This window comes from Thunnus thynnus, chromosome 11 (genome assembly GCF_963924715.1).
Source record: "Thunnus thynnus chromosome 11, fThuThy2.1, whole genome shotgun sequence".
Lineage (NCBI taxonomy): Eukaryota > Metazoa > Chordata > Actinopteri > Scombriformes > Scombridae > Thunnus > Thunnus thynnus.
In genome coordinates this window covers 31,213,383-31,233,623 of record NC_089527.1, presented here as the reverse complement: position 1 = coordinate 31,233,623, position 20,241 = coordinate 31,213,383, and the positions used below count along the sequence as shown (strand labels likewise).

The window sequence follows — 20,241 nt, the reverse complement described above, 5'->3', positions numbered from 1 at the left end:
GACAGATGAGAAGAAAAAGCTTACAGCACCTGGTATTCCCAGGCGGTCTCCCATCCAAGTACTAACCAGGCCCGACCCTGCTTAGCTTCCGAGATCAGACGAGATCGGGCGTGTTCAGGGTGGTATGGCCGTAAGCGAGAGAAGAGGCAGCAAACAGCCTATTTAAAGATGCGCGCGGGCTCTTCCTATTCGTCGCTGTCTTATGAATCAAGATCCCACTGTCATCCACTGCCATTCAGTGTGGAAAAGACACACGTCAAATATCACGGATGGCGTCATACTATCAGCCATATTCAATCTGCCTTCTATATTATTCCTCATCATCCCTATACAATGCCTTGAAATACTTCTTATCTCTGCTATATTTACTCTATCCCTCTGTGTTGGCATTAGAATTATTTGTGCACAATACTCCATTCATTTTATTGTACAAAAAACAGCATTTTATGACCTTTGTGATCTGTAATGAACCCGATAAATATGTGTTTTTCATCCCTTAGTGGTTAGTAAATGTCAGTTCATAGATGTGCTTTGCTTTTCACCTTTAACTCCTGTTTAGCTGCTGATGATGACAGATGAGAAGAAAAAGCTTACAGCACCTGGTATTCCCAGGCGGTCTCCCATCCAAGTACTAACCAGGCCCGACCCTGCTTAGCTTCCGAGATCAGACGAGATCGGGCGTGTTCAGGGTGGTATGGCCGTAAGCGAGAGAAGAGGCAGCAAACAGCCTATTTAAAGATGCGCGCGGGCTCCTCCTCTTCGTCGCTGTCTTATGAATCAAGATCCCACTGTCATCCACTGCCATTCAGTGTGGAAAAGACACACGTCAAATATCACGGATGGCGTCATACTATCAGCCATATGTAATCTGTCTCCTATATTATTCCTCATCATCCCTATACAATGCCTTGAAATACTTCTTATCTCTGCTATATTTACTCTATCCCTCTGTGTTGGCATTAGAATTATTTGTGGACAATGCTCCATTCAATGTTTTGTGCAAAATATGTAATCTGCCAGGAATTAGTCGTTTTTCTTCTCCCACAGTCTGTGTGAAAGAAATAAGAAAGTGCAGCTCTCTTTCCCAGACACCTGTGAGCACTACTGGAGCAGCAGCGCCCTCCGTTGATGACAGATGAGAAGAAAAAGCTTACAGCACCTGGTATTCCCAGGCGGTCTCCCATCCAAGTACTAACCAGGCCCGACCCTGCTTAGCTTCCGAGATCAGACGAGATCGGGCGTGTTCAGGGTGGTATGGCCGTAAGCGAGAAAAGAGGCAGCAAACAGCCTATTTAAAGATGCGCGCGGGCTCTTCCTATTCGTCGCTGTCTTATGAATCAAGATCCCACTGTCATCCACTGCCATTCAGTGTGGAAAAGACACACGTCAAATATCACAGATGGCGTCATACTATCAGCCATATTCAATCTGCCTTCTATATTATTCCTCATCATCCCTATACAATGCCTTGAAATACTTCTTATCTCTGCTATATTTACTCTATCCCTCTGTGTTGGCATTAGAATTATTTGTGCACAATGCTCCATTCAATGTTTTGTGCAAAATATGTAATCTGCCAGGAATTAGTCGTTTTTCTTCTCTCACAGTCTGTGTGAAAGAAATAAGAAAGTGCAGCTCTCTTTCCCAGACACCTGTGAGCACTACTGGAGCAGCAGCGCCCTCCGTTGATGACAGATGAGAAGAAAAAGCTTACAGCACCTGGTATTCCCAGGCGGTCTCCCATCCAAGTACTAACCAGGCCCGACCCTGCTTAGCTTCCGAGATCAGACGAGATCGGGCGTGTTCAGGGTGGTATGGCCGTAAGCGAGAGAAGAGGCAGCAAACAGCCTATTTAAAGATGCGCGCGGGCTCCTCCTCTTCGTCGCTGTCTTATGAATCAAGATCCCACTGTCATCCACTGCCATTCAGTGTGGAAAAGACACACGTCAAATATCACGGATGGCGTCATACTATCAGCCATATTCAATCTGCCTTCTATATTATTCCTCATCATCCCTATACAATGCCTTGAAATACTTCTTATCTCTGCTATATTTACTCTATCCCTCTGTGTTGGCATTAGAATTATTTGTGCACAATGCTCCATTCAATGTTTTGTGCAAAATATGTAATCTGCCAGGAATTAGTCGTTTTTCTTCTCTCACAGTCTGTGTGAAAGAAATAAGAAAGTGCAGCTCTCTTTCCCAGACACCTGTGAGCACTACTGGAGCAGCAGCGCCCTCCGTTGATGACAGATGAGAAGAAAAAGCTTACAGCACCTGGTATTCCCAGGCGGTCTCCCATCCAAGTACTAACCAGGCCCGACCCTGCTTAGCTTCCGAGATCAGACGAGATCGGGCGTGTTCAGGGTGGTATGGCCGTAAGCGAGAGAAGAGGCAGCAAACAGCCTATTTAAAGATGCGCGCGGGCTCCTCCTCTTCGTCGCTGTCTTATGAATCAAGATCCCACTGTCATCCACTGCCATTCAGTGTGGAAAAGACACACGTCAAATATCACGGATGGCGTCATACTATCAGCCATATTCAATCTGCCTTCTATATTATTCCTCATCATCCCTATACAATGCCTTGAAATACTTCTTATCTCTGCTATATTTACTCTATCCCTCTGTGTTGGCATTAGAATTATTTGTGCACAATGCTCCATTCAATGTTTTGTGCAAAATATGTAATCTGCCAGGAATTAGTCGTTTTTCTTCTCTCACAGTCTGTGTGAAAGAAATAAGAAAGTGCAGCTCTCTTTCCCAGACACCTGTGAGCACTACTGGAGCAGCAGCGCCCTCCGTTGATGACAGATGAGAAGAAAAAGCTTACAGCACCTGGTATTCCCAGGCGGTCTCCCATCCAAGTACTAACCAGGCCCGACCCTGCTTAGCTTCCGAGATCAGACGAGATCGGGCGTGTTCAGGGTGGTATGGCCGTAAGCGAGAGAAGAGGCAGCAAACAGCCTATTTAAAGATGCGCGCGGGCTCCTCCTCTTCGTCGCTGTCTTATGAATCAAGATCCCACTGTCATCCACTGCCATTCAGTGTGGAAAAGACACACGTCAAATATCACGGATGGCGTCATACTATCAGCCATATTCAATCTGCCTTCTATATTATTCCTCATCATCCCTATACAATGCCTTGAAATACTTCTTATCTCTGCTATATTTACTCTATCCCTCTGTGTTGGCATTAGAATTATTTGTGCACAATGCTCCATTCAATGTTTTGTGCAAAATATGTAATCTGCCAGGAATTAGTCGTTTTTCTTCTCTCACAGTCTGTGTGAAAGAAATAAGAAAGTGCAGCTCTCTTTCCCAGACACCTGTGAGCACTACTGGAGCAGCAGCGCCCTCCGTTGATGACAGATGAGAAGAAAAAGCTTACAGCACCTGGTATTCCCAGGCGGTCTCCCATCCAAGTACTAACCAGGCCCGACCCTGCTTAGCTTCCGAGATCAGACGAGATCGGGCGTGTTCAGGGTGGTATGGCCGTAAGCGAGAGAAGAGGCAGCAAACAGCCTATTTAAAGATGCGCGCGGGCTCCTCCTCTTCGTCGCTGTCTTATGAATCAAGATCCCACTGTCATCCACTGCCATTCAGTGTGGAAAAGACACACGTCAAATATCACGGATGGCGTCATACTATCAGCCATATTCAATCTGCCTTCTATATTATTCCTCATCATCCCTATACAATGCCTTGAAATACTTCTTATCTCTGCTATATTTACTCTATCCCTCTGTGTTGGCATTAGAATTATTTGTGCACAATACTCCATTCATTTTATTGTACAAAAAACAGCATTTTATGACCTTTGTGATCTGTAATGAACCCGATAAATATGTGTTTTTCATCCCTTAGTGGTTAGTAAATGTCAGTTCATAGATGTGCTTTGCTTTTCACCTTTAACTCCTGTTTAGCTGCTGATGATGACAGATGAGAAGAAAAAGCTTACAGCACCTGGTATTCCCAGGCGGTCTCCCATCCAAGTACTAACCAGGCCCGACCCTGCTTAGCTTCCGAGATCAGACGAGATCGGGCGTGTTCAGGGTGGTATGGCCGTAAGCGAGAGAAGAGGCAGCAAACAGCCTATTTAAAGATGCGCGCGGGCTCTTCCTATTCGTCGCTGTCTTATGAATCAAGATCCCACTGTCATCCACTGCCATTCAGTGTGGAAAAGACACACGTCAAATATCACGGATGGCGTCATACTATCAGCCATATTCAATCTGCCTTCTATATTATTCCTCATCATCCCTATACAATGCCTTGAAATACTTCTTATCTCTGCTATATTTACTCTATCCCTCTGTGTTGGCATTAGAATTATTTGTGCACAATACTCCATTCATTTTATTGTACAAAAAACAGCATTTTATGACCTTTGTGATCTGTAATGAACCCGATAAATATGTGTTTTTCATCCCTTAGTGGTTAGTAAATGTCAGTTCATAGATGTGCTTTGCTTTTCACCTTTAACTCCTGTTTAGCTGCTGATGATGACAGATGAGAAGAAAAAGCTTACAGCACCTGGTATTCCCAGGCGGTCTCCCATCCAAGTACTAACCAGGCCCGACCCTGCTTAGCTTCCGAGATCAGACGAGATCGGGCGTGTTCAGGGTGGTATGGCCGTAAGCGAGATAAGAGGCAGCAAACAGCCTATTTAAAGATGCGCGCGGGCTCTTCCTATTCGTCGCTGTCTTATGAATCAAGATCCCACTGTCATCCACTGCCATTCAGTGTGGAAAAGACACACGTCAAATATCACGGATGGCGTCATACTATCAGCCATATGTAATCTGTCTCCTATATTATTCCTCATCATCCCTATACAATGCCTTGAAATACTTCTTATCTCTGCTATATTTACTCTATCCCTCTGTGTTGGCATTAGAATTATTTGTGGACAATGCTCCATTCAATGTTTTGTGCAAAATATGTAATCTGCCAGGAATTAGTCGTTTTTCTTCTCTCACAGTCTGTGTGAAAGAAATAAGAAAGTGCAGCTCTCTTTCCCAGACACCTGTGAGCACTACTGGAGCAGCAGCGCCCTCCGTTGATGACAGATGAGAAGAAAAAGCTTACAGCACCTGGTATTCCCAGGCGGTCTCCCATCCAAGTACTAACCAGGCCCGACCCTGCTTAGCTTCCGAGATCAGACGAGATCGGGCGTGTTCAGGGTGGTATGGCCGTAAGCGAGAGAAGAGGCAGCAAACAGCCTATTTAAAGATGCGCGCGGGCTCCTCCTCTTCGTCGCTGTCTTATGAATCAAGATCCCACTGTCATCCACTGCCATTCAGTGTGGAAAAGACACACGTCAAATATCACGGATGGCGTCATACTATCAGCCATATTCAATCTGCCTTCTATATTATTCCTCATCATCCCTATACAATGCCTTGAAATACTTCTTATCTCTGCTATATTTACTCTATCCCTCTGTGTTGGCATTAGAATTATTTGTGCACAATGCTCCATTCAATGTTTTGTGCAAAATATGTAATCTGCCAGGAATTAGTCGTTTTTCTTCTCTCACAGTCTGTGTGAAAGAAATAAGAAAGTGCAGCTCTCTTTCCCAGACACCTGTGAGCACTACTGGAGCAGCAGCGCCCTCCGTTGATGACAGATGAGAAGAAAAAGCTTACAGCACCTGGTATTCCCAGGCGGTCTCCCATCCAAGTACTAACCAGGCCCGACCCTGCTTAGCTTCCGAGATCAGACGAGATCGGGCGTGTTCAGGGTGGTATGGCCGTAAGCGAGAGAAGAGGCAGCAAACAGCCTATTTAAAGATGCGCGCGGGCTCCTCCTCTTCGTCGCTGTCTTATGAATCAAGATCCCACTGTCATCCACTGCCATTCAGTGTGGAAAAGACACACGTCAAATATCACGGATGGCGTCATACTATCAGCCATATTCAATCTGCCTTCTATATTATTCCTCATCATCCCTATACAATGCCTTGAAATACTTCTTATCTCTGCTATATTTACTCTATCCCTCTGTGTTGGCATTAGAATTATTTGTGCACAATACTCCATTCATTTTATTGTACAAAAAACAGCATTTTATGACCTTTGTGATCTGTAATGAACCCGATAAATATGTGTTTTTCATCCCTTAGTGGTTAGTAAATGTCAGTTCATAGATGTGCTTTGCTTTTCACCTTTAACTCCTGTTTAGCTGCTGATGATGACAGATGAGAAGAAAAAGCTTACAGCACCTGGTATTCCCAGGCGGTCTCCCATCCAAGTACTAACCAGGCCCGACCCTGCTTAGCTTCCGAGATCAGACGAGATCGGGCGTGTTCAGGGTGGTATGGCCGTAAGCGAGAGAAGAGGCAGCAAACAGCCTATTTAAAGATGCGCGCGGGCTCTTCCTATTCGTCGCTGTCTTATGAATCAAGATCCCACTGTCATCCACTGCCATTCAGTGTGGAAAAGACACACGTCAAATATCACGGATGGCGTCATACTATCAGCCATATTCAATCTGCCTTCTATATTATTCCTCATCATCCCTATACAATGCCTTGAAATACTTCTTATCTCTGCTATATTTACTCTATCCCTCTGTGTTGGCATTAGAATTATTTGTGCACAATACTCCATTCATTTTATTGTACAAAAAACAGCATTTTATGACCTTTGTGATCTGTAATGAACCCGATAAATATGTGTTTTTCATCCCTTAGTGGTTAGTAAATGTCAGTTCATAGATGTGCTTTGCTTTTCACCTTTAACTCCTGTTTAGCTGCTGATGATGACAGATGAGAAGAAAAAGCTTACAGCACCTGGTATTCCCAGGCGGTCTCCCATCCAAGTACTAACCAGGCCCGACCCTGCTTAGCTTCCGAGATCAGACGAGATCGGGCGTGTTCAGGGTGGTATGGCCGTAAGCGAGATAAGAGGCAGCAAACAGCCTATTTAAAGATGCGCGCGGGCTCTTCCTATTCGTCGCTGTCTTATGAATCAAGATCCCACTGTCATCCACTGCCATTCAGTGTGGAAAAGACACACGTCAAATATCACGGATGGCGTCATACTATCAGCCATATGTAATCTGTCTCCTATATTATTCCTCATCATCCCTATACAATGCCTTGAAATACTTCTTATCTCTGCTATATTTACTCTATCCCTCTGTGTTGGCATTAGAATTATTTGTGGACAATGCTCCATTCAATGTTTTGTGCAAAATATGTAATCTGCCAGGAATTAGTCGTTTTTCTTCTCTCACAGTCTGTGTGAAAGAAATAAGAAAGTGCAGCTCTCTTTCCCAGACACCTGTGAGCACTACTGGAGCAGCAGCGCCCTCCGTTGATGACAGATGAGAAGAAAAAGCTTACAGCACCTGGTATTCCCAGGCGGTCTCCCATCCAAGTACTAACCAGGCCCGACCCTGCTTAGCTTCCGAGATCAGACGAGATCGGGCGTGTTCAGGGTGGTATGGCCGTAAGCGAGATAAGAGGCAGCAAACAGCCTATTTAAAGATGCGCGCGGGCTCTTCCTCTTCGTCGCTGTCTTATGAATCAAGATCCCACTGTCATCCACTGCCATTCAGTGTGGAAAAGACACACGTCAAATATCACGGATGGCGTCATACTATCAGCCATATGTAATCTGTCTCCTATATTATTCCTCATCATCCCTATACAATGCCTTGAAATACTTCTTATCTCTGCTATATTTACTCTATCCCTCTGTGTTGGCATTAGAATTATTTGTGCACAATACTCCATTCATTTTATTGTACAAAAAACAGCATTTTATGACCTTTGTGATCTGTAATGAACCCGATAAATATGTGTTTTTCATCCCTTAGTGGTTAGTAAATGTCAGTTCATAGATGTGCTTTGCTTTTCACCTTTAACTCCTGTTTAGCTGCTGATGATGACAGATGAGAAGAAAAAGCTTACAGCACCTGGTATTCCCAGGCGGTCTCCCATCCAAGTACTAACCAGGCCCGACCCTGCTTAGCTTCCGAGATCAGACGAGATCGGGCGTGTTCAGGGTGGTATGGCCGTAAGCGAGATAAGAGGCAGCAAACAGCCTATTTAAAGATGCGCGCGGGCTCTTCCTATTCGTCGCTGTCTTATGAATCAAGATCCCACTGTCATCCACTGCCATTCAGTGTGGAAAAGACACACGTCAAATATCACGGATGGCGTCATACTATCAGCCATATTCAATCTGCCTTCTATATTATTCCTCATCATCCCTATACAATGCCTTGAAATACTTCTTATCTCTGCTATATTTACTCTATCCCTCTGTGTTGGCATTAGAATTATTTGTGCACAATACTCCATTCATTTTATTGTACAAAAAACAGCATTTTATGACCTTTGTGATCTGTAATGAACCCGATAAATATGTGTTTTTCATCCCTTAGTGGTTAGTAAATGTCAGTTCATAGATGTGCTTTGCTTTTCACCTTTAACTCCTGTTTAGCTGCTGATGATGACAGATGAGAAGAAAAAGCTTACAGCACCTGGTATTCCCAGGCGGTCTCCCATCCAAGTACTAACCAGGCCCGACCCTGCTTAGCTTCCGAGATCAGACGAGATCGGGCGTGTTCAGGGTGGTATGGCCGTAAGCGAGATAAGAGGCAGCAAACAGCCTATTTAAAGATGCGCGCGGGCTCTTCCTATTCGTCGCTGTCTTATGAATCAAGATCCCACTGTCATCCACTGCCATTCAGTGTGGAAAAGACACACGTCAAATATCACGGATGGCGTCATACTATCAGCCATATGTAATCTGTCTCCTATATTATTCCTCATCATCCCTATACAATGCCTTGAAATACTTCTTATCTCTGCTATATTTACTCTATCCCTCTGTGTTGGCATTAGAATTATTTGTGGACAATGCTCCATTCAATGTTTTGTGCAAAATATGTAATCTGCCAGGAATTAGTCGTTTTTCTTCTCTCACAGTCTGTGTGAAAGAAATAAGAAAGTGCAGCTCTCTTTCCCAGACACCTGTGAGCACTACTGGAGCAGCAGCGCCCTCCGTTGATGACAGATGAGAAGAAAAAGCTTACAGCACCTGGTATTCCCAGGCGGTCTCCCATCCAAGTACTAACCAGGCCCGACCCTGCTTAGCTTCCGAGATCAGACGAGATCGGGCGTGTTCAGGGTGGTATGGCCGTAAGGGAGATAAGAGGCAGCAAACAGCCTATTTAAAGATGCGCGCGGGCTCTTCCTATTCGTCGCTGTCTTATGAATCAAGATCCCACTGTCATCCACTGCCATTCAGTGTGGAAAAGACACACGTCAAATATCACGGATGGCGTCATACTATCAGCCATATTCAATCTGCCTTCTATATTATTCCTCATCATCCCTATACAATGCCTTGAAATACTTCTTATCTCTGCTATATTTACTCTATCCCTCTGTGTTGGCATTAGAATTATTTGTGCACAATGCTCCATTCAATGTTTTGTGCAAAATATGTAATCTGCCAGGAATTAGTCGTTTTTCTTCTCTCACAGTCTGTGTGAAAGAAATAAGAAAGTGCAGCTCTCTTTCCCAGACACCTGTGAGCACTACTGGAGCAGCAGCGCCCTCCGTTGATGACAGATGAGAAGAAAAAGCTTACAGCACCTGGTATTCCCAGGCGGTCTCCCATCCAAGTACTAACCAGGCCCGACCCTGCTTAGCTTCCGAGATCAGACGAGATCGGGCGTGTTCAGGGTGGTATGGCCGTAAGCGAGATAAGAGGCAGCAAACAGCCTATTTAAAGATGCGCGCGGGCTCTTCCTCTTCGTCGCTGTCTTATGAATCAAGATCCCACTGTCATCCACTGCCATTCAGTGTGGAAAAGACACACGTCAAATATCACGGATGGCGTCATACTATCAGCCATATTCAATCTGCCTTCTATATTATTCCTCATCATCCCTATACAATGCCTTGAAATACTTCTTATCTCTGCTATATTTACTCTATCCCTCTGTGTTGGCATTAGAATTATTTGTGCACAATGCTCCATTCAATGTTTTGTGCAAAATATGTAATCTGCCAGGAATTAGTCGTTTTTCTTCTCTCACAGTCTGTGTGAAAGAAATAAGAAAGTGCAGCTCTCTTTCCCAGACACCTGTGAGCACTACTGGAGCAGCAGCGCCCTCCGTTGATGACAGATGAGAAGAAAAAGCTTACAGCACCTGGTATTCCCAGGCGGTCTCCCATCCAAGTACTAACCAGGCCCGACCCTGCTTAGCTTCCGAGATCAGACGAGATCGGGCGTGTTCAGGGTGGTATGGCCGTAAGCGAGAGAAGAGGCAGCAAACAGCCTATTTAAAGATGCGCGCGGGCTCCTCCTCTTCGTCGCTGTCTTATGAATCAAGATCCCACTGTCATCCACTGCCATTCAGTGTGGAAAAGACACACGTCAAATATCACGGATGGCGTCATACTATCAGCCATATTCAATCTGCCTTCTATATTATTCCTCATCATCCCTATACAATGCCTTGAAATACTTCTTATCTCTGCTATATTTACTCTATCCCTCTGTGTTGGCATTAGAATTATTTGTGCACAATACTCCATTCATTTTATTGTACAAAAAACAGCATTTTATGACCTTTGTGATCTGTAATGAACCCGATAAATATGTGTTTTTCATCCCTTAGTGGTTAGTAAATGTCAGTTCATAGATGTGCTTTGCTTTTCACCTTTAACTCCTGTTTAGCTGCTGATGATGACAGATGAGAAGAAAAAGCTTACAGCACCTGGTATTCCCAGGCGGTCTCCCATCCAAGTACTAACCAGGCCCGACCCTGCTTAGCTTCCGAGATCAGACGAGATCGGGCGTGTTCAGGGTGGTATGGCCGTAAGCGAGAGAAGAGGCAGCAAACAGCCTATTTAAAGATGCGCGCGGGCTCCTCCTCTTCGTCGCTGTCTTATGAATCAAGATCCCACTGTCATCCACTGCCATTCAGTGTGGAAAAGACACACGTCAAATATCACGGATGGCGTCATACTATCAGCCATATTCAATCTGCCTTCTATATTATTCCTCATCATCCCTATACAATGCCTTGAAATACTTCTTATCTCTGCTATATTTACTCTATCCCTCTGTGTTGGCATTAGAATTATTTGTGCACAATACTCCATTCATTTTATTGTACAAAAAACAGCATTTTATGACCTTTGTGATCTGTAATGAACCCGATAAATATGTGTTTTTCATCCCTTAGTGGTTAGTAAATGTCAGTTCATAGATGTGCTTTGCTTTTCACCTTTAACTCCTGTTTAGCTGCTGATGATGACAGATGAGAAGAAAAAGCTTACAGCACCTGGTATTCCCAGGCGGTCTCCCATCCAAGTACTAACCAGGCCCGACCCTGCTTAGCTTCCGAGATCAGACGAGATCGGGCGTGTTCAGGGTGGTATGGCCGTAAGCGAGAGAAGAGGCAGCAAACAGCCTATTTAAAGATGCGCGCGGGCTCCTCCTCTTCGTCGCTGTCTAACAGGTCAAGATCCCACTGTCATCCACTGCCATTCAGTGTGGAAAAGACACACGTCAAATATCACGGATGGCGTCATACTATCAGCCATATTCAATCTGCCTTCTATATTATTCCTCATCATCCCTATACAATGCCTTGAAATACTTCTTATCTCTGCTATATTTACTCTATCCCTCTGTGTTGGCATTAGAATTATTTGTGCACAATACTCCATTCATTTTATTGTACAAAAAACAGCATTTTATGACCTTTGTGATCTGTAATGAACCCGATAAATATGTGTTTTTCATCCCTTAGTGGTTAGTAAATGTCAGTTCATAGATGTGCTTTGCTTTTCACCTTTAACTCCTGTTTAGCTGCTGATGATGACAGATGAGAAGAAAAAGCTTACAGCACCTGGTATTCCCAGGCGGTCTCCCATCCAAGTACTAACCAGGCCCGACCCTGCTTAGCTTCCGAGATCAGACGAGATCGGGCGTGTTCAGGGTGGTATGGCCGTAAGCGAGAGAAGAGGCAGCAAACAGCCTATTTAAAGATGCGCGCGGGCTCCTCCTCTTCGTCGCTGTCTTATGAATCAAGATCCCACTGTCATCCACTGCCATTCAGTGTGGAAAAGACACACGTCAAATATCACGGATGGCGTCATACTATCAGCCATATTCAATCTGCCTTCTATATTATTCCTCATCATCCCTATACAATGCCTTGAAATACTTCTTATCTCTGCTATATTTACTCTATCCCTCTGTGTTGGCATTAGAATTATTTGTGCACAATACTCCATTCATTTTATTGTACAAAAAACAGCATTTTATGACCTTTGTGATCTGTAATGAACCCGATAAATATGTGTTTTTCATCCCTTAGTGGTTAGTAAATGTCAGTTCATAGATGTGCTTTGCTTTTCACCTTTAACTCCTGTTTAGCTGCTGATGATGACAGATGAGAAGAAAAAGCTTACAGCACCTGGTATTCCCAGGCGGTCTCCCATCCAAGTACTAACCAGGCCCGACCCTGCTTAGCTTCCGAGATCAGACGAGATCGGGCGTGTTCAGGGTGGTATGGCCGTAAGCGAGAGAAGAGGCAGCAAACAGCCTATTTAAAGATGCGCGCGGGCTCCTCCTCTTCGTCGCTGTCTTATGAATCAAGATCCCACTGTCATCCACTGCCATTCAGTGTGGAAAAGACACACGTCAAATATCACGGATGGCGTCATACTATCAGCCATATGTAATCTGTCTCCTATATTATTCCTCATCATCCCTATACAATGCCTTGAAATACTTCTTATCTCTGCTATATTTACTCTATCCCTCTGTGTTGGCATTAGAATTATTTGTGGACAATGCTCCATTCAATGTTTTGTGCAAAATATGTAATCTGCCAGGAATTAGTCGTTTTTCTTCTCCCACAGTCTGTGTGAAAGAAATAAGAAAGTGCAGCTCTCTTTCCCAGACACCTGTGAGCACTACTGGAGCAGCAGCGCCCTCCGTTGATGACAGATGAGAAGAAAAAGCTTACAGCACCTGGTATTCCCAGGCGGTCTCCCATCCAAGTACTAACCAGGCCCGACCCTGCTTAGCTTCCGAGATCAGACGAGATCGGGCGTGTTCAGGGTGGTATGGCCGTAAGCGAGAGAAGAGGCAGCAAACAGCCTATTTAAAGATGCGCGCGGGCTCCTCCTCTTCGTCGCTGTCTTATGAATCAAGATCCCACTGTCATCCACTGCCATTCAGTGTGGAAAAGACACACGTCAAATATCACGGATGACGTCATACTATCAGCCATATTCAATCTGCCTTCTATATTATTCCTCATCATCCCTATACAATGCCTTGAAATACTTCTTATCTCTGCTATATTTACTCTATCCCTCTGTGTTGGCATTAGAATTATTTGTGCACAATACTCCATTCATTTTATTGTACAAAAAACAGCATTTTATGACCTTTGTGATCTGTAATGAACCCGATAAATATGTGTTTTTCATCCCTTAGTGGTTAGTAAATGTCAGTTCATAGATGTGCTTTGCTTTTCACCTTTAACTCCTGTTTAGCTGCTGATGATGACAGATGAGAAGAAAAAGCTTACAGCACCTGGTATTCCCAGGCGGTCTCCCATCCAAGTACTAACCAGGCCCGACCCTGCTTAGCTTCCGAGATCAGACGAGATCGGGCGTGTTCAGGGTGGTATGGCCGTAAGCGAGAGAAGAGGCAGCAAACAGCCTATTTAAAGATGCGCGCGGGCTCCTCCTCTTCGTCGCTGTCTTATGAATCAAGATCCCACTGTCATCCACTGCCATTCAGTGTGGAAAAGACACACGTCAAATATCACGGATGACGTCATACTATCAGCCATATTCAATCTGCCTTCTATATTATTCCTCATCATCCCTATACAATGCCTTGAAATACTTCTTATCTCTGCTATATTTACTCTATCCCTCTGTGTTGGCATTAGAATTATTTGTGCACAATACTCCATTCATTTTATTGTACAAAAAACAGCATTTTATGACCTTTGTGATCTGTAATGAACCCGATAAATATGTGTTTTTCATCCCTTAGTGGTTAGTAAATGTCAGTTCATAGATGTGCTTTGCTTTTCACCTTTAACTCCTGTTTAGCTGCTGATGATGACAGATGAGAAGAAAAAGCTTACAGCACCTGGTATTCCCAGGCGGTCTCCCATCCAAGTACTAACCAGGCCCGACCCTGCTTAGCTTCCGAGATCAGACGAGATCGGGCGTGTTCAGGGTGGTATGGCCGTAAGCGAGAGAAGAGGCAGCAAACAGCCTATTTAAAGATGCGCGCGGGCTCCTCCTCTTCGTCGCTGTCTTATGAATCAAGATCCCACTGTCATCCACTGCCATTCAGTGTGGAAAAGACACACGTCAAATATCACGGATGGCGTCATACTATCAGCCATATGTAATCTGTCTCCTATATTATTCCTCATCATCCCTATACAATGCCTTGAAATACTTCTTATCTCTGCTATATTTACTCTATCCCTCTGTGTTGGCATTAGAATTATTTGTGCACAATGCTCCATTCAATGTTTTGTGCAAAATATGTAATCTGCCAGGAATTAGTCGTTTTTCTTCTCCCACAGTCTGTGTGAAAGAAATAAGAAAGTGCAGCTCTCTTTCCCAGACACCTGTGAGCACTACTGGAGCAGCAGCGCCCTCCGTTGATGACAGATGAGAAGAAAAAGCTTACAGCACCTGGTATTCCCAGGCGGTCTCCCATCCAAGTACTAACCAGGCCCGACCCTGCTTAGCTTCCGAGATCAGACGAGATCGGGCGTGTTCAGGGTGGTATGGCCGTAAGCGAGATAAGAGGCAGCAAACAGCCTATTTAAAGATGCGCGCGGGCTCTTCCTATTCGTCGCTGTCTTATGAATCAAGATCCCACTGTCATCCACTGCCATTCAGTGTGGAAAAGACACACGTCAAATATCACAGATGGCGTCATACTATCAGCCATATTCAATCTGCCTTCTATATTATTCCTCATCATCCCTATACAATGCCTTGAAATACTTCTTATCTCTGCTATATTTACTCTATCCCTCTGTGTTGGCATTAGAATTATTTGTGCACAATGCTCCATTCAATGTTTTGTGCAAAATATGTAATCTGCCAGGAATTAGTCGTTTTTCTTCTCTCACAGTCTGTGTGAAAGAAATAAGAAAGTGCAGCTCTCTTTCCCAGACACCTGTGAGCACTACTGGAGCAGCAGCGCCCTCCGTTGATGACAGATGAGAAGAAAAAGCTTACAGCACCTGGTATTCCCAGGCGGTCTCCCATCCAAGTACTAACCAGGCCCGACCCTGCTTAGCTTCCGAGATCAGACGAGATCGGGCGTGTTCAGGGTGGTATGGCCGTAAGCGAGAGAAGAGGCAGCAAACAGCCTATTTAAAGATGCGCGCGGGCTCCTCCTCTTCGTCGCTGTCTTATGAATCAAGATCCCACTGTCATCCACTGCCATTCAGTGTGGAAAAGACACACGTCAAATATCACGGATGGCGTCATACTATCAGCCATATTCAATCTGCCTTCTATATTATTCCTCATCATCCCTATACAATGCCTTGAAATACTTCTTATCTCTGCTATATTTACTCTATCCCTCTGTGTTGGCATTAGAATTATTTGTGCACAATACTCCATTCATTTTATTGTACAAAAAACAGCATTTTATGACCTTTGTGATCTGTAATGAACCCGATAAATATGTGTTTTTCATCCCTTAGTGGTTAGTAAATGTCAGTTCATAGATGTGCTTTGCTTTTCACCTTTAACTCCTGTTTAGCTGCTGATGATGACAGATGAGAAGAAAAAGCTTACAGCACCTGGTATTCCCAGGCGGTCTCCCATCCAAGTACTAACCAGGCCCGACCCTGCTTAGCTTCCGAGATCAGACGAGATCGGGCGTGTTCAGGGTGGTATGGCCGTAAGCGAGAGAAGAGGCAGCAAACAGCCTATTTAAAGATGCGCGCGGGCTCCTCCTCTTCGTCGCTGTCTTATGAATCAAGATCCCACTGTCATCCACTGCCATTCAGTGTGGAAAAGACACACGTCAAATATCACGGATGGCGTCATACTATCAGCCATATTCAATCTGCCTTCTATATTATTCCTCATCATCCCTATACAATGCCTTGAAATACTTCTTATCTCTGCTATATTTACTCTATCCCTCTGTGTTGGCATTAGAATTATTTGTGCACAATACTCCATTCATTTTATTGTACAAAAAACAGCATTTTATGACCTTTGTGATCTGTAATGAACCCGATAAATATGTGTTTTTCATCCCTTAGTGGTTAGTAAATGTCAGTTCATAGATGTGCTTTGCTTTTCACCTTTAACTCCTGTTTAGCTGCTGATGATGACAGATGAGAAGAAAAAGCTTACAGCACCTGGTATTCCCAGGCGGTCTCCCATCCAAGTACTAACCAGGCCCGACCCTGCTTAGCTTCCGAGATCAGACGAGATCGGGCGTGTTCAGGGTGGTATGGCCGTAAGCGAGAGAAGAGGCAGCAAACAGCCTATTTAAAGATGCGCGCGGGCTCTTCCTATTCGTCGCTGTCTTATGAATCAAGATCCCACTGTCATCCACTGCCATTCAGTGTGGAAAAGACACACGTCAAATATCACGGATGGCGTCATACTATCAGCCATATTCAATCTGCCTTCTATATTATTCCTCATCATCCCTATACAATGCCTTGAAATACTTCTTATCTCTGCTATATTTACTCTATCCCTCTGTGTTGGCATTAGAATTATTTGTGCACAATGCTCCATTCAATGTTTTGTGCAAAATATGTAATCTGCCAGGAATTAGTCGTTTTTCTTCTCTCACAGTCTGTGTGAAAGAAATAAGAAAGTGCAGCTCTCTTTCCCAGACACCTGTGAGCACTACTGGAGCAGCAGCGCCCTCCGTTGATGACAGATGAGAAGAAAAAGCTTACAGCACCTGGTATTCCCAGGCGGTCTCCCATCCAAGTACTAACCAGGCCCGACCCTGCTTAGCTTCCGAGATCAGACGAGATCGGGCGTGTTCAGGGTGGTATGGCCGTAAGCGAGAGAAGAGGCAGCAAACAGCCTATTTAAAGATGCGCGCGGGCTCCTCCTCTTCGTCGCTGTCTTATGAATCAAGATCCCACTGTCATCCACTGCCATTCAGTGTGGAAAAGACACACGTCAAATATCACGGATGGCGTCATACTATCAGCCATATTCAATCTGCCTTCTATATTATTCCTCATCATCCCTATACAATGCCTTGAAATACTTCTTATCTCTGCTATATTTACTCTATCCCTCTGTGTTGGCATTAGAATTATTTGTGCACAATACTCCATTCATTTTATTGTACAAAAAACAGCATTTTATGACCTTTGTGATCTGTAATGAACCCGATAAATATGTGTTTTTCATCCCTTAGTGGTTAGTAAATGTCAGTTCATAGATGTGCTTTGCTTTTCACCTTTAACTCCTGTTTAGCTGCTGATGATGACAGATGAGAAGAAAAAGCTTACAGCACCTGGTATTCCCAGGCGGTCTCCCATCCAAGTACTAACCAGGCCCGACCCTGCTTAGCTTCCGAGATCAGACGAGATCGGGCGTGTTCAGGGTGGTATGGCCGTAAGCGAGAGAAGAGGCAGCAAACAGCCTATTTAAAGATGCGCGCGGGCTCCTCCTCTTCGTCGCTGTCTTATGAATCAAGATCCCACTGTCATCCACTGCCATTCAGTGTGGAAAAGACACACGTCAAATATCACGGATGGCGTCATACTATCAGCCATATTCAATCTGCCTTCTATATTATTTCTCATCATCCCTATACAATGCCTTGAAATACTTCTTATCTCTGCTATATTTACTCTATCCCTCTGTGTTGGCATTAGAATTATTTGTGCACAATACTCCATTCATTTTATTGTACAAAAAACAGCATTTTATGACCTTTGTGATCTGTAATGAACCCGATAAATATGTGTTTTTCATCCCTTAGTGGTTAGTAAATGTCAGTTCATAGATGTGCTTTGCTTTTCACCTTTAACTCCTGTTTAGCTGCTGATGATGACAGATGAGAAGAAAAAGCTTACAGCACCTGGTATTCCCAGGCGGTCTCCCATCCAAGTACTAACCAGGCCCGACCCTGCTTAGCTTCCGAGATCAGACGAGATCGGGCGTGTTCAGGGTGGTATGGCCGTAAGCGAGAGAAGAGGCAGCAAACAGCCTATTTAAAGATGCGCGCGGGCTCCTCCTCTTCGTCGCTGTCTTATGAATCAAGATCCCACTGTCATCCACTGCCATTCAGTGTGGAAAAGACACACGTCAAATATCACGGATGGCGTCATACTATCAGCCATATTCAATCTGCCTTCTATATTATTCCTCATCATCCCTATACAATGCCTTGAAATACTTCTTATCTCTGCTATATTTACTCTATCCCTCTGTGTTGGCATTAGAATTATTTGTGCACAATACTCCATTCATTTTATTGTACAAAAAACAGCATTTTATGACCTTTGTGATCTGTAATGAACCCGATAAATATGTGTTTTTCATCCCTTAGTGGTTAGTAAATGTCAGTTCATAGATGTGCTTTGCTTTTCACCTTTAACTCCTGTTTAGCTGCTGATGATGACAGATGAGAAGAAAAAGCTTACAGCACCTGGTATTCCCAGGCGGTCTCCCATCCAAGTACTAACCAGGCCCGACCCTGCTTAGCTTCCGAGATCAGACGAGATCGGGCGTGTTCAGGGTGGTATGGCCGTAAGCGAGAGAAGAGGCAGCAAACAGCCTATTTAAAGATGCGCGCGGGCTCCTCCTCTTCGTCGCTGTCTTATGAATCAAGATCCCACTGTCATCCACTGCCATTCAGTGTGGAAAAGACACACGTCAAATATCACGGATGGCGTCATACTATCAGCCATATTCAATCTGCCTTCTATATTATTCCTCATCATCCCTATACAATGCCTTGAAATACTTCTTATCTCTGCTATATTTACTCTATCCCTCTGTGTTGGCATTAGAATTATTTGTGCACAATACTCCATTCATTTTATTGTACAAAAAACAGCATTTTATGACCTTTGTGATCTGTAATGAACCCGATAAATATGTGTTTTTCATCCCTTAGTGGTTAGTAAATGTCAGTTCATAGATGTGCTTTGCTTTTCACCTTTAACTCCTGTTTAGCTGCTGATGATGACAGATGAGAAGAAAAAGCTTACAGCACCTGGTATTCCCAGGCGGTCTCCCATCCAAGTACTAACCAGGCCCGACCCTGCTTAGCTTCCGAGATCAGACGAGATCGGGCGTGTTCAGGGTGGTATGGCCGTAAGCGAGAGAAGAGGCAGCAAACAGCCTATTTAAAGATGCGCGCGGGCTCCTCCTCTTCGTCGCTGTCTAACAGGTCAAGATCCCACTGTCATCCACTGCCATTCAGTGTGGAAAAGACACACGTCAAATATCACGGATGGCGTCATACTATCAGCCATATTCAATCTGCCTTCTATATTATTCCTCATCATCCCTATACAATGCCTTGAAATACTTCTTATCTCTGCTATATTTACTCTATCCCTCTGTGTTGGCATTAGAATTATTTGTGCACAATGCTCCATTCAATGTTTTGTGCAAAATATGTAATCTGCCAGGAATTAGTCGTTTTTCTTCTCTCACAGTCTGTGTGAAAGAAATAAGAAAGTGCAGCTCTCTTTCCCAGACACCTGTGAGCACTACTGGAGCAGCAGCGCCCTCCGTTGATGACAGATGAGAAGAAAAAGCTTACAGCACCTGGTATTCCCAGGCGGTCTCCCATCCAAGTACTAACCAGGCCCGACCCTGCTTAGCTTCCGAGATCAGACGAGATCGGGCGTGTTCAGGGTGGTATGGCCGTAAGCGAGATAAGAGGCAGCAAACAGCCTATTTAAAGATGCGCGCGGGCTCTTCCTATTCGTCGCTGTCTTATGAATCAAGATCCCACTGTCATCCACTGCCATTCAGTGTGGAAAAGACACACGTCAAATATCACGGATGGCGTCATACTATCAGCCATATGTAATCTGTCTCCTATATTATTCCTCATCATCCCTATACAATGCCTTGAAATACTTCTTATCTCTGCTATATTTACTCTATACCTCTGTGTTGGCATTAAAATTATTTGTGGACAATGCTCCATTCAATGTTTTGTGCAAAATATGTAATCTGCCAGG

General features: G+C 44.2%; 36 non-coding genes across 36 annotated transcripts; all 36 read right to left on the bottom strand.

Moving 5' to 3' along the window:
* Positions 1-17: 17 nt before the first annotated feature.
* On the bottom strand, positions 18-136 carry LOC137193287 (5S ribosomal RNA). The gene has a single exon (XR_010930720.1). It is a non-coding gene; the product is annotated as a 5S ribosomal RNA (ribosomal RNA).
* Positions 137-587: 451 nt separating this feature from the next.
* On the bottom strand, positions 588-706 carry LOC137193285 (5S ribosomal RNA). The gene has a single exon (XR_010930718.1). It is a non-coding gene; the product is annotated as a 5S ribosomal RNA (ribosomal RNA).
* Positions 707-1,147: 441 nt separating this feature from the next.
* On the bottom strand, positions 1,148-1,266 carry LOC137193284 (5S ribosomal RNA). Its single transcript, XR_010930717.1, has one exon. It is a non-coding gene; the product is annotated as a 5S ribosomal RNA (ribosomal RNA).
* A 441-nt stretch (positions 1,267-1,707) lies between these two features.
* Positions 1,708-1,826, bottom strand: LOC137193283 (5S ribosomal RNA). The gene has a single exon (XR_010930716.1). It is a non-coding gene; the product is annotated as a 5S ribosomal RNA (ribosomal RNA).
* A 441-nt stretch (positions 1,827-2,267) lies between these two features.
* On the bottom strand, positions 2,268-2,386 carry LOC137193282 (5S ribosomal RNA). The gene has a single exon (XR_010930715.1). It is a non-coding gene; the product is annotated as a 5S ribosomal RNA (ribosomal RNA).
* Positions 2,387-2,827: 441 nt separating this feature from the next.
* On the bottom strand, positions 2,828-2,946 carry LOC137193281 (5S ribosomal RNA). Its single transcript, XR_010930714.1, has one exon. It is a non-coding gene; the product is annotated as a 5S ribosomal RNA (ribosomal RNA).
* A 441-nt stretch (positions 2,947-3,387) lies between these two features.
* On the bottom strand, positions 3,388-3,506 carry LOC137193356 (5S ribosomal RNA). The gene has a single exon (XR_010930786.1). It is a non-coding gene; the product is annotated as a 5S ribosomal RNA (ribosomal RNA).
* A 451-nt stretch (positions 3,507-3,957) lies between these two features.
* On the bottom strand, positions 3,958-4,076 carry LOC137193355 (5S ribosomal RNA). Its single transcript, XR_010930785.1, has one exon. It is a non-coding gene; the product is annotated as a 5S ribosomal RNA (ribosomal RNA).
* A 451-nt stretch (positions 4,077-4,527) lies between these two features.
* Positions 4,528-4,646, bottom strand: LOC137193354 (5S ribosomal RNA). Its single transcript, XR_010930784.1, has one exon. It is a non-coding gene; the product is annotated as a 5S ribosomal RNA (ribosomal RNA).
* A 441-nt stretch (positions 4,647-5,087) lies between these two features.
* LOC137193353 (5S ribosomal RNA) lies at positions 5,088-5,206 on the bottom strand. The gene has a single exon (XR_010930783.1). It is a non-coding gene; the product is annotated as a 5S ribosomal RNA (ribosomal RNA).
* A 441-nt stretch (positions 5,207-5,647) lies between these two features.
* On the bottom strand, positions 5,648-5,766 carry LOC137193352 (5S ribosomal RNA). The gene has a single exon (XR_010930782.1). It is a non-coding gene; the product is annotated as a 5S ribosomal RNA (ribosomal RNA).
* A 451-nt stretch (positions 5,767-6,217) lies between these two features.
* LOC137193350 (5S ribosomal RNA) lies at positions 6,218-6,336 on the bottom strand. Its single transcript, XR_010930780.1, has one exon. It is a non-coding gene; the product is annotated as a 5S ribosomal RNA (ribosomal RNA).
* A 451-nt stretch (positions 6,337-6,787) lies between these two features.
* Positions 6,788-6,906, bottom strand: LOC137193349 (5S ribosomal RNA). The gene has a single exon (XR_010930779.1). It is a non-coding gene; the product is annotated as a 5S ribosomal RNA (ribosomal RNA).
* Positions 6,907-7,347: 441 nt separating this feature from the next.
* LOC137193348 (5S ribosomal RNA) lies at positions 7,348-7,466 on the bottom strand. The gene has a single exon (XR_010930778.1). It is a non-coding gene; the product is annotated as a 5S ribosomal RNA (ribosomal RNA).
* A 451-nt stretch (positions 7,467-7,917) lies between these two features.
* Positions 7,918-8,036, bottom strand: LOC137193347 (5S ribosomal RNA). Its single transcript, XR_010930777.1, has one exon. It is a non-coding gene; the product is annotated as a 5S ribosomal RNA (ribosomal RNA).
* A 451-nt stretch (positions 8,037-8,487) lies between these two features.
* LOC137193346 (5S ribosomal RNA) lies at positions 8,488-8,606 on the bottom strand. Its single transcript, XR_010930776.1, has one exon. It is a non-coding gene; the product is annotated as a 5S ribosomal RNA (ribosomal RNA).
* A 441-nt stretch (positions 8,607-9,047) lies between these two features.
* On the bottom strand, positions 9,048-9,166 carry LOC137193302 (5S ribosomal RNA). The gene has a single exon (XR_010930734.1). It is a non-coding gene; the product is annotated as a 5S ribosomal RNA (ribosomal RNA).
* Positions 9,167-9,607: 441 nt separating this feature from the next.
* LOC137193345 (5S ribosomal RNA) lies at positions 9,608-9,726 on the bottom strand. The gene has a single exon (XR_010930775.1). It is a non-coding gene; the product is annotated as a 5S ribosomal RNA (ribosomal RNA).
* Positions 9,727-10,167: 441 nt separating this feature from the next.
* Positions 10,168-10,286, bottom strand: LOC137193344 (5S ribosomal RNA). Its single transcript, XR_010930774.1, has one exon. It is a non-coding gene; the product is annotated as a 5S ribosomal RNA (ribosomal RNA).
* A 451-nt stretch (positions 10,287-10,737) lies between these two features.
* Positions 10,738-10,856, bottom strand: LOC137193343 (5S ribosomal RNA). The gene has a single exon (XR_010930773.1). It is a non-coding gene; the product is annotated as a 5S ribosomal RNA (ribosomal RNA).
* Positions 10,857-11,307: 451 nt separating this feature from the next.
* Positions 11,308-11,426, bottom strand: LOC137193341 (5S ribosomal RNA). The gene has a single exon (XR_010930772.1). It is a non-coding gene; the product is annotated as a 5S ribosomal RNA (ribosomal RNA).
* A 451-nt stretch (positions 11,427-11,877) lies between these two features.
* LOC137193340 (5S ribosomal RNA) lies at positions 11,878-11,996 on the bottom strand. Its single transcript, XR_010930771.1, has one exon. It is a non-coding gene; the product is annotated as a 5S ribosomal RNA (ribosomal RNA).
* Positions 11,997-12,447: 451 nt separating this feature from the next.
* Positions 12,448-12,566, bottom strand: LOC137193338 (5S ribosomal RNA). Its single transcript, XR_010930769.1, has one exon. It is a non-coding gene; the product is annotated as a 5S ribosomal RNA (ribosomal RNA).
* A 441-nt stretch (positions 12,567-13,007) lies between these two features.
* On the bottom strand, positions 13,008-13,126 carry LOC137193337 (5S ribosomal RNA). The gene has a single exon (XR_010930768.1). It is a non-coding gene; the product is annotated as a 5S ribosomal RNA (ribosomal RNA).
* A 451-nt stretch (positions 13,127-13,577) lies between these two features.
* On the bottom strand, positions 13,578-13,696 carry LOC137193336 (5S ribosomal RNA). The gene has a single exon (XR_010930767.1). It is a non-coding gene; the product is annotated as a 5S ribosomal RNA (ribosomal RNA).
* Positions 13,697-14,147: 451 nt separating this feature from the next.
* Positions 14,148-14,266, bottom strand: LOC137193335 (5S ribosomal RNA). The gene has a single exon (XR_010930766.1). It is a non-coding gene; the product is annotated as a 5S ribosomal RNA (ribosomal RNA).
* Positions 14,267-14,707: 441 nt separating this feature from the next.
* LOC137193334 (5S ribosomal RNA) lies at positions 14,708-14,826 on the bottom strand. Its single transcript, XR_010930765.1, has one exon. It is a non-coding gene; the product is annotated as a 5S ribosomal RNA (ribosomal RNA).
* Positions 14,827-15,267: 441 nt separating this feature from the next.
* On the bottom strand, positions 15,268-15,386 carry LOC137193333 (5S ribosomal RNA). The gene has a single exon (XR_010930764.1). It is a non-coding gene; the product is annotated as a 5S ribosomal RNA (ribosomal RNA).
* Positions 15,387-15,837: 451 nt separating this feature from the next.
* Positions 15,838-15,956, bottom strand: LOC137193332 (5S ribosomal RNA). Its single transcript, XR_010930763.1, has one exon. It is a non-coding gene; the product is annotated as a 5S ribosomal RNA (ribosomal RNA).
* Positions 15,957-16,407: 451 nt separating this feature from the next.
* On the bottom strand, positions 16,408-16,526 carry LOC137193331 (5S ribosomal RNA). Its single transcript, XR_010930762.1, has one exon. It is a non-coding gene; the product is annotated as a 5S ribosomal RNA (ribosomal RNA).
* A 441-nt stretch (positions 16,527-16,967) lies between these two features.
* On the bottom strand, positions 16,968-17,086 carry LOC137193330 (5S ribosomal RNA). The gene has a single exon (XR_010930761.1). It is a non-coding gene; the product is annotated as a 5S ribosomal RNA (ribosomal RNA).
* A 451-nt stretch (positions 17,087-17,537) lies between these two features.
* Positions 17,538-17,656, bottom strand: LOC137193329 (5S ribosomal RNA). The gene has a single exon (XR_010930760.1). It is a non-coding gene; the product is annotated as a 5S ribosomal RNA (ribosomal RNA).
* A 451-nt stretch (positions 17,657-18,107) lies between these two features.
* On the bottom strand, positions 18,108-18,226 carry LOC137193327 (5S ribosomal RNA). The gene has a single exon (XR_010930758.1). It is a non-coding gene; the product is annotated as a 5S ribosomal RNA (ribosomal RNA).
* Positions 18,227-18,677: 451 nt separating this feature from the next.
* On the bottom strand, positions 18,678-18,796 carry LOC137193326 (5S ribosomal RNA). Its single transcript, XR_010930757.1, has one exon. It is a non-coding gene; the product is annotated as a 5S ribosomal RNA (ribosomal RNA).
* Positions 18,797-19,247: 451 nt separating this feature from the next.
* LOC137193325 (5S ribosomal RNA) lies at positions 19,248-19,366 on the bottom strand. The gene has a single exon (XR_010930756.1). It is a non-coding gene; the product is annotated as a 5S ribosomal RNA (ribosomal RNA).
* A 441-nt stretch (positions 19,367-19,807) lies between these two features.
* On the bottom strand, positions 19,808-19,926 carry LOC137193324 (5S ribosomal RNA). The gene has a single exon (XR_010930755.1). It is a non-coding gene; the product is annotated as a 5S ribosomal RNA (ribosomal RNA).
* Positions 19,927-20,241: the final 315 nt, after the last annotated feature.